The sequence below is a fragment of the Montipora foliosa genome, chromosome 13, assembly GCF_036669935.1.
Source record: "Montipora foliosa isolate CH-2021 chromosome 13, ASM3666993v2, whole genome shotgun sequence".
NCBI classification, from domain to species: Eukaryota; Metazoa; Cnidaria; class Anthozoa; order Scleractinia; family Acroporidae; genus Montipora; species Montipora foliosa.
Window position 1 is genome coordinate 28,475,323 of NC_090881.1, and position 10,000 is coordinate 28,485,322.

The following is a 10,000-nucleotide window of genomic DNA, read 5'->3' on the forward strand; positions in this document are numbered from 1 at the left end:
TTCGTCCAGACGCATTATGCGTCTAGTGCCCGTCTTTATACCAGACGAAATTAACAGACGCAGAAAAAATGTTTGCCCACGTTCGTCCAAGACGAATTATGCGTCTCATATAGTTCGTCCCGTCTTTACACTAGACGGATAACATGAGAGACGCATAATTCGTCTGGACGGATTATGCGTCTCTAGTATAAAAACGGCCATTGGCGATCATCAGCGATTGGTCGGGGATGAATGTAAAAGGTGTTTCCATTTACGCAAACTGTTTGCGATCAAGCTGTGTTTGCGATTGCTTTACGACGGGGTTACGCGCATACATACATACATACATACATACATAGTTTATTTATTTATTTATTTATTTATTTATTTATTTATTTATTTATTTATTTATACGCGGTAAAATCTTCAGTATATATTACAACAAAAAGTTTCATTACAACTACACTGTTTTACAAGATTGTCGAGTGGGTTCCCGACCGGCAGCTACTATATAGTTGGTCAATTTCGCTTTTAAAATATCCTAGGGTGTCAAATCTTCGCAAACTGTCACATTGGAATTGGAAATAAAATTCCTTTGTAAATTGTTTTGGGTTGCAAAAAAACTTTTACTGAAACTCAAGTCTAACTTTGCTTTTTCTCCTCATTAAAAATTAATTCAAGAATTAATGACTAGAAAAAGTTTGGTTCTACAAAAAGGAAAAATCCTCTGAAGCCTTTGAAGTCAAGTGAAGTTCTAACAACGCGTTTCCCAGCCAAGTGGTGTTACTTCAAAAAGTGGCACCTCCTTTGTGAAAGCTCCGCCCATTGAAACTATCAAATGGAAGAAAAGCACTATGAGAGAAACAACGCTTTACGAAAAGGCCACCGCACGTGCTTTAAACAACTTTAACTGAAGCTTAAGTCTGACTTTGCTTTTTCTCCATCTTAGAAAATTAACACGACAATTCAATGAGTTCCTAGTGCGTGATTTAAGCTTCTGTCAGAAAGGAGTTAGAATTCGCATCTACTTTACGAAATGCCGCTGCTAATGTTTTTAACAGCCTTTACTGAAAAATTAACTGATCTAAGTCCTTTTCTCAAAGATTTGTGCTTTATGGTAACGGTCAGTTTCCCTAATCCAAAATCTAACTCTGCCTCGATAAACAGTTTTAACTGTTTTTTTTTTTCTATTAACTGTGATGGGAGGTCCAAATCCGCGAAGGGGGAATAAATCCTCTTACGGCTTTGTACCGGAGAGTAATCGAAGTGGGGTGAGATCAACGGTTGATAGATTTTGATGGCAGTGCGCTTTGAGATTTATGGTCTTAGAAGTTTAAGGGCGCCTATAGCTGAAGATATCTTCTTGCTAAGTTCACCAATATGATTGGACCATGAGAGGTGTTCGTCGATTATCACGCCTAGTGATTTAGCTTCTTTAACTTTAGTGATTAATTTAGTATCGATCTCCATGTTTATCTGATCGTCAGAGAATAAATGTAAACGTTGGTTTAGTTAGAAGGACACGAACTTCGTCACAAGTCTAACCAGCACACAACACTGACACAAGATGGATGCCATGTTTATTATATACACACCCCAAAGCACGCTGGGGCTTAACAACGCTTGGGGGATGATGTAACATCCCCCTTTTTCCAAAAGACAAAAACATAGTATAACAGAGTATTTCAATATGAACAGGCTAACGAGAAAGTTCAAAGTTTGAATTTTTGAAAACAAACTTTTACGGTGCCACCTAAGAACGTTTCCCTAACGAAGACTTGATTCACACAAACCTGGAAAGTCTCAATCTGTTCCTACAAATTCAGGCCGGTTGGTGGTCTCACGAGTCCGCCTGAGCGGGTCCTCACTTCATTTAGTGGCGCTGGATTGCACTGTGTGTCGCTATTGATCGACTTCTCTGTGGACTGAGATGATTCCCGCACTCTTGAAGAACTTTGCTGAGTCTGATTTGGCTTGCTGACTGCTGAATCTGTACTTTGGAGTTGGATTTGTGGACTTGCTATAGCTGGACTTGGGTTCTTTGCTGGGGATGATTCAGAGTTAGGGGAACCCCCCGGAGTGACTGCAGCCCTTGATTAAGAGGAGGCTTCTGGCCATTTGTCAGAGGTTATGGCTGAGCAGGTGATGCGATGTCATTACTAAGGTCTGAATGTTCTGTTTGGCTACCAGTGTACTTGGACATATAGGTCTTCGCATCAGTGAGCGGAGCAGCAGCCAATCGGATCTGCACTCGATTCCTGCGTATCTTTCCATGAGGGGTAAGCACAGTGCAGGACCTTGGAGAGGACACTTTCTCGACAATGCCATGGGGCCAGGCTAAATGCTTGTGCTGAGCATTGGGTTTTGCATATACCCACTGTCCTGGCTGAATTGCACTATGGACGCTTCCCTAATTTCTCTCATAGTTTTGCTCTAGTACGGCGCCCCTCAATCTCAGTTTTGACGGTTCCAGAATAAATAAATAAATAAGTAAATAAATATTGCTAGTGCTAATCACCCTTACTTGCAGTCGAGGACTGAATTGCGAAGGGCGCGGCTCACGACATCGGGCTGAAAGCATACAAAGGCGCCTCTGGCTGCCGCTATACAGTCCATGTTTGATGTCCGAGCACAGCACCACAGCTAGATGTCAATTAGCTGTGAGTCGATTTTGATGAGGGAGGAAAACCGGAGTACCCGGAGCAAAAACCCTCGAGTCAGGCTGAGATCGACTGAAACTCAGCCCACATGCTGGCCGAGGCCAGAATTGAACCGCGGCTCGCAGTGGTGGGAGGCCCGATAGATAACCACTAAGCCACCCTGACTCCCTAATGAATGCACGACAGTAGGCTTCAGAAGAGAAGGCATCATAGGAAGGATACCCCTTGTGCGCCGGGAGAGTAGCCTTTGAGCAGGAGAGCGTCCTTGTCCTTGTTGTGGGGTATTCCAGTAGTCCAGTAGCGCCACATGAATGTCCTTGTTCTTTTCATACATCCTCCTCACTGTTTTAACTGCAGCTTCTGTCTTAATATTTCCTTGCGGCAAATATGGGGAGGTGGTCACGTGATCGAACCCATACTCAGAAACAAATTGTTTGTACTCTGTGCTGATAAACTGGGGCAAATTTATCGGTGACGACGCGATCAGGTACCCCGAACCTTGCAAGGTGTGCATTCGTGAACTCCACTACTGTTGCTGTGAGTGCACTGGGTAGAATGTCAATCACTATCCAGTCGCTGTAGTGGCATGTAGTGACAAAGTGCCATTTGCCTTCCCACATTAGGATATCTTGGCTGGTATATCATGGCTAAGCATGGGCTTTTTATGCGCTTGACTCAGTAGCGTATTGGGCACATGCTGGGCATGAAATGCACTTGTCCTTGATATCAGAGGTCATACCGGGCTAGAAGAGGGACGCCTTGGTTCTTCTAATGCATGAATCTAATCCAAAGTGTTTTTTGTGGATTTTGTCTACTATGGCTGCCCTTTATACACTATGCCATCTGCCAGAGAAAATTCATCTTTGAAGGTGAAGTGAAACTTCACGCATACGTACCATGAAATGATACAGATTTTCATCATGAGCTTTCTCAACCTGTTTATGTGTTTCTCCTCACCCATAAATGAGGACGTCATCTGCAATGTTGCAGACCCCTTTCAGACCTGCAAGGGCTTCTTGTTGTCTTGCTTGATACTCCTCAGGGCCACTTGAGACACCATAGATAGATAGATAGATAGATATACCTTTATTTAAACACGATAATGTTTAAAGCTATAAGCTTATGGAGTCGTGTGTTTACAAATAAGGTAAGATTCCCTTAATTTACATACTGTTATACGCCTAAACTAAAAATCCCTAGGGTGTAAGAGATCTAAAACTAAATGACAATTACGATTGTATATGTAAGATACAATTAAAAGTATACATAATCATGGTCACTAAGAAACACCGGTGCGCGGTGGCTCACGTTGGTTCTGGCCATGGTTGCCTAGGCATGTCTGGGACGGGAGTTGTCAGCCATTAAGTGGGTCTTACTATTCACAGGACTAAGTGGTGATGAAACTGAATGGAGCTCACATGCACAGATTTTCACTAACCCCAAATGAACACAGTCTGAACCAAACAAGAGGGGAGACTTTCCAGGTATTTGCGAATCTCGCAAAATATGGAACGTGAGGGGGTGGTAACCTGTTGCTGTCTCGGCCAGTAGCTCTTGTTTACCAGGGGAAGTGAGTTAAGAGTTATCATTGCTGAACAAAGTGGTTCTGCTTGGTGTAACGTAATCCTTAAGTTTCTTCCTGGGAGGAATCAATGAGAGGGAAAGATTTTCTGGTAGTGTGTTACATGTGGAAGCGGTGTCCAATTGTATCCTCATAGATTTAGTCATGTCCTTGGTCACTCCCCAGTTTTAAGTGGCTCACGAGAGCTTACGACCCTCCCAGGTGCCCCGCTGGTCTTCTGCTGTACTAAATTGAAATACACTTTGGGCATTCTTTTCGGGTTTCAAATCCACCTCATAGAGGTCACTTTCATAAACCTCACCTTCTGTTTACCGGCGCCATGTTTTATTTTCGCGCCCAAAAGAATCGCGGCCTCTGGGGACGAGACTGACACAATCGCAAACACAATCGCAAAAAGTGACAATGTTTGCGATCGAGCCATTGCAAAACTGTTTGCGACCGTTTGCGACGTTGTTGCGAGTATGGAAACCAGGCTTTAGCTTTCAATCAAAGTAATTTCAAAAGTGTAACTACCTTGATTGTTAACTTAGTTAGCTCCTTAACTGTAAGTACGAGCGAAAATATTAACTTAACAGGGTTTTCGTTTGAGGGCGGAGGCGGACGTCTCATCCGGGTGTTTACAATTTTTCTTCCGGTACTTTGACACTATCAATTTTAAGATTCGTTGGGTTTTATTCTTTCTGTTTCTTTCTTTTTTTCTTACTGGACTTGGGTATCTCAGGAACTGGCATGGACTGAAGAAACGCAAGACAATCGCGTAATAAATCCTTCAAACTAACAAGAAGTCACATCGCCTTTTTTTGCTTACTAAACGGAATAATCGACCTGATGGCATTTATTCACGCGATAAGTTTTGTTTTCTTTTTTTACCCTCTTATCTCCAGGCCCCAGTTGTTCAAACGATGGATAGCGCTATCCGCCGGAAAAATCACTATCCAGTGGATAAGTAATAGAGAAGCCAAATCACGCTGTGCAATGGGTAGTGATTTATCCGGCGGATAGCGCTATCCATCGATTGAACAACTGGGGCCAGAATGTAAACAGCATTTATGAGAGTTCCAAACCACCTTGAGGGTTCTCTTCCAATCACACTTGCAATCGGCCTTGCAACGGAAAATAACTTTGTTCGCCTTTCACGGAGAGTTTTCGGAACGAAACATGACCTATCACCGTGAGAAAACGTCAAACTGAAGATAAAAATGAAATATTTTTTCCTTCGCCAAATTTGTCGTGCCTGACTTAGTTAAAGGAAATGTTCGAGTATTTGAGGGGTTCCTTACATTTTGACGTTTTTATGAGGCCAGAGAGATCCGTATTGGTCACTCGATGGAAGTCCGCCATTTTGTCTGTACTACAGCAGGCTTGGGCGCTATGCGTGACGTCATTGCGCTCACTTGAATGGTTCAGTGCGCTATTGTGGGCTATTGTGGGCTGTTCGTTTCCCTCTTTAAAATGAAGTCCTTCTCGAAGAATGGATCATCCGAATTTAGAAGAAAAAACTAGCCAAATATCCAGCCCTGTCACATCTGTTCGGATCATTTCGAAGCCTCCTGTTTTGAAGGTGTCTTGCAGGTGCGTAGCGTCCTATATATACACAAATACGCACGTGCGTACTTCAAGTGACCAGAAAATTTTGAAATTTTAAGCAATTGTTTCTATTTTTTAATCGCTTCGTGACTATTTCAACGTTCTTAAGATGACAAGGGTGTGGTAATTCCTCAAAGATGACACCAGTCGGAACGGCACTCCATTTTAGGAAAGAAAATGAAAATTTATCCTCAAGTGCTGACGTTCTTCGTAAAACCAAAAACTTGGCTATTTCAAGTTGTTGTTTTGCTGACGACGGCAGCGAAATGGACAAAAGTGAAAAACGCACGTGCAGGGCGTGCGAAGCTATTGTTTTTAACCACTAAGAGAACGTTGTTGACAATTCCAGTCACGCTAGCACAACCAAAACAATGTTTTGTTTGCGCCAAGGTTGCTCAAAATAAGGGCAACACGCTTTGTTCTTTGCTTGTATTCACACAACTATTTCGAACAAGAAATAAGGAACGCATTATTTTTCGCTTAGTTCACTTAGGTTTCTAGATCATATGTACTTGTGCGTACTTGAAAAAATAGGGAGCTTTAGCAACGACGACGGGAACGGCAAAGAGAACGTCATGTAAAAACATAAATTCACGTTATTGCGATCACTTCGCGACTATTCCAAGCCTTTTAATATGACAAAGGTGTTTCAGTCCCTCAGGAATGAAACCGTTACGAGCGGCCCTTAATTTAGGGGAGAAAAATGAAAATTTATCTCCAGGTGCTGACGTTCTCCATAACACTTCAAACTTGGTAATTTCACGTTGTTGCTTTGCTGACGACAGCAAAGATAATGGACAAAAATGAAAAACGCACGTGCAGGGCGTGCAAAGCTATTTTTTTCACCCACTAAATATGCAAATTTGTGACGTTCTCGTTGCCGTCGCCGTTGTAGTTGCTAAAGCTCCCTAATGACCACGCTACGCGCCTGAGTCTTGGCCACAGCGGTCGATGCGACAATTGCATGTAATTGATGAAATGTTAACTTTGCGACTCCATCGATTCCATTTATGACTCATTTATGCCCAGTGAGTAAGTTATGTTTTCTTTAGTCGGGAGATTTCAGTAACAAACCAAGCGCCGGAGAAGTGAACCGAAAGGTTGTTTTTGCAAGCAACTGGGACGTTATTTCGTGATTGGCATTCGCACTTCAAGCTGGGTTTTATAAACTCGACAACGATCACAAAGATGTTTAATTGAAGTTTGAAAATTCGCAAAACTACGAACAGAGCTTATGTGTTTACATACATGTTGTTCATTAATCGCAGCACTCAGACCCGCGATGGCAGTTTACACCACTTTTCTTTGTAAACACACGGTCGAAAAGCTAGAATGCTGCGTTACACAACGAATAGTTTCTCAAATTGAATCGAAATGACAGACAAAACAAACGCAGCTAACAGAATCTCTTAGTAATCAAGTTGTTTTTATTGCCTTTTGAATACAATCAATTCACCTGTTCATAGCTCCTCTATCTCGCGGCAGCAGATGCATTCCTTTTCTTGCTGTCCCGGCCTCCCAGTTCAAGCAAACATCACAGCTGCACCAAGTCGTATTTCCCCATCTTGAGTCTTCCCTTTCGGTTGCTTCCTCTTCCTCCGATCCTGAACTTTCTCGCATTGGATCGAAAGAACATGGTTCAAGTTCTGCCATAAACTTACGTGTATTAACGACGAAGAAAGCGGAGTACTATGTTGAGACTTAACGATAACAGAAGATTTCAGTGAAAACCAGCTGCTTGCTTGTGCGCAATAACGTCACAACATGGCGGCTGACATTCTTTTTTGGAAGTAACCGGAAGGAAAAGCAAACAAAATGGCGGGCGTTCAAATTGGAAAAACAACTAAAGATTTTGGGCAAATTCAAGGCCTTTCAAGATGAAAAAGGATTTTTCCTGTTTGTTTAGGTAAAGGACGTTATATTTCGATAATAATAAGACAAAAAAATTTGATCTTCTAGCCTTCAGTTCTCCTATATGACTGACTTTTACAATCCAAGCAATTTACATCCAACAACAGTAAGATGAGGAAAACCTCAGCCAGGCGCGTAGCGTCCTATACGCATATACGCACGTGCGTACTTGAAGTGACCAGAAAATCTTGACATTTTTAGCAATTGTTTCTAATTTTAACATTTTACTTGTACGCAACCAAGATTTCGTGATGAAAACACCACTTTGATTAAATTACAAAAACTAAAACAAAAGCTCTGAGCTATACCATGTTCTAACTTATACCGCATTCACACCAAAGCTAACACCCGATTCACACCAACTAAACACGTTTAATTAAACCAGGTTTAACAAAATAAAAAATGAGCAACGGAAGGCTGAAAGACTGAATTTTACGTAGGGTTCATTTAAGTTCTAATGTGTGTCTTCATTGTGATGAATTTGGAGTCTACATTGTCACGTAGAACCCTACGTAAAATTCAGTCTTTCAGCCTTCCGTTGCCCATTTTTACTTTGTTAAACCTGATTTAACTAAACGTGTTTAGTTGGTGTGAATCGGGCCCTAGTTTTGCATTGTACTTTTTACTGGGTTGCCAGTATGGCAAACCCAGTCGGAATCTGGGTTTCATTTGGTCGTTTTTTAATTTTTTTTTTCGTGTCGGGAAAAGCCTTGCTTGTTACTTCCCTGCTAAGTAGTGTCTTTGTGCATAGAGTCTTCTGTACGTATTTTGTTAGGTTTGAGGGGGCTGGGGTAATACGTAGATTTCCCTGGTGCACACACGAGAACGTTTAATTATTAAACCGGCAATGGTGTCGAAAGTGTTGTTAACGCGGATGGCGTTTTAGTGCATCTTTAAACAAAATATACCCTTATGGAGCTCAAGAATGGAACGTCAGTTGGATAAATAAGACAGGGAGTGAAAAATAAATGTCTGGAATCATAAAAGCGAGGAGTAATGGACTGCGACAACAACCATCGCCCGTCGAGCCGAAATCGAAGTGAGCTGTATTTCTAATATCTCACCAAGTGCGCTGTTATGTAGAACACTGAAACCAAATGGAAAATTCTCTGGTAACTTATGGGTTCAACAAAGACAGAGAAGGAATCGAACACCTGAAGTGGATCAGTGATCTCTGTTCTCTACACAGCCGTCTTCAGGTAAAAATAATATGAAATGTGACAGACAAGAATTTTTTGAAAGAAAGAGTGCCTCTAATAGCAAATATGTTGTTTGTTTCAAAAAATATTTCGCTGGAAAAGGTGGCCTTTATGAATTCATCATGTTTTGTAATATGCGAGCTTAACTGGATAGTTTTTATGGCAATAGTAAAGCATTTTTCGTGTCAAAATGAGGTTGGCGTCTTTCTGTTCTGTTAACTTAATTAAATATACCATATAAACTCTTGTTCTTAGGCCATCGTAGCTTGATTAAGAAAATAACACAAACAGCGGTGATAAACATTGTATTCCAACGCATTTTTATAAAACTTGACGTTTCGTATGCTAGTCAACACACATTTTCAAAAGTGACCGTTACAATTTTTGAAAACTATATATATATGGTAAACAATAGGGGTCTGGAACCTAGACTGAGAAAAATGATCTGCAGCAGTACGTGTCTAGACATAATGAGAAGTAATAGCTAAAACAGCAATAGCTTCTCTGTTCATTCAAGAGCTAAAGCCTTCCCTTAATGTCAATATTAGTAGTAAAATTTCGCGGGAATCAGGACGCGGTGAAATTGAGTTAACAAATTTGCATACGTGCGTTGAAATGTGATACGCTAGGAGACAGGAATTCTCTGACAAATGGTTTTGTCATTGTAGTGTAAAATGAAGTTTATTTGGTAAGGCAACAGTATTTCTTTAACTTCCTGGTTAATTCAATTTATTGCTACCACTTACTAGTGCGAAGATTGTTTATGCACCTATCAATGTTAAGCCGCTGGGGGGGGGGGGGGGAAGGCCGGGCAAAGGCGGGGGATTTGACGTAACAAGTCTGCCCGCGGTAGGGACTTTTGATCATTTGCCGAGTCCCGGGGGTCGGAACTTTTGACTTCAACCGTTAGTAGACTGGGACCTACCAACGCCATCTTTGGATATCGGCCATCTTGGATGAGCGAGAATGACTGGTAACAATTTTTTTAACATAAACTAGTGAGCAGCACAAAGGAAGACTTCTTGTAGTTGTAAGCTTTTTTCGTTTATTTCCGACGCATTTCGTCTCTTACAGAGACTTCT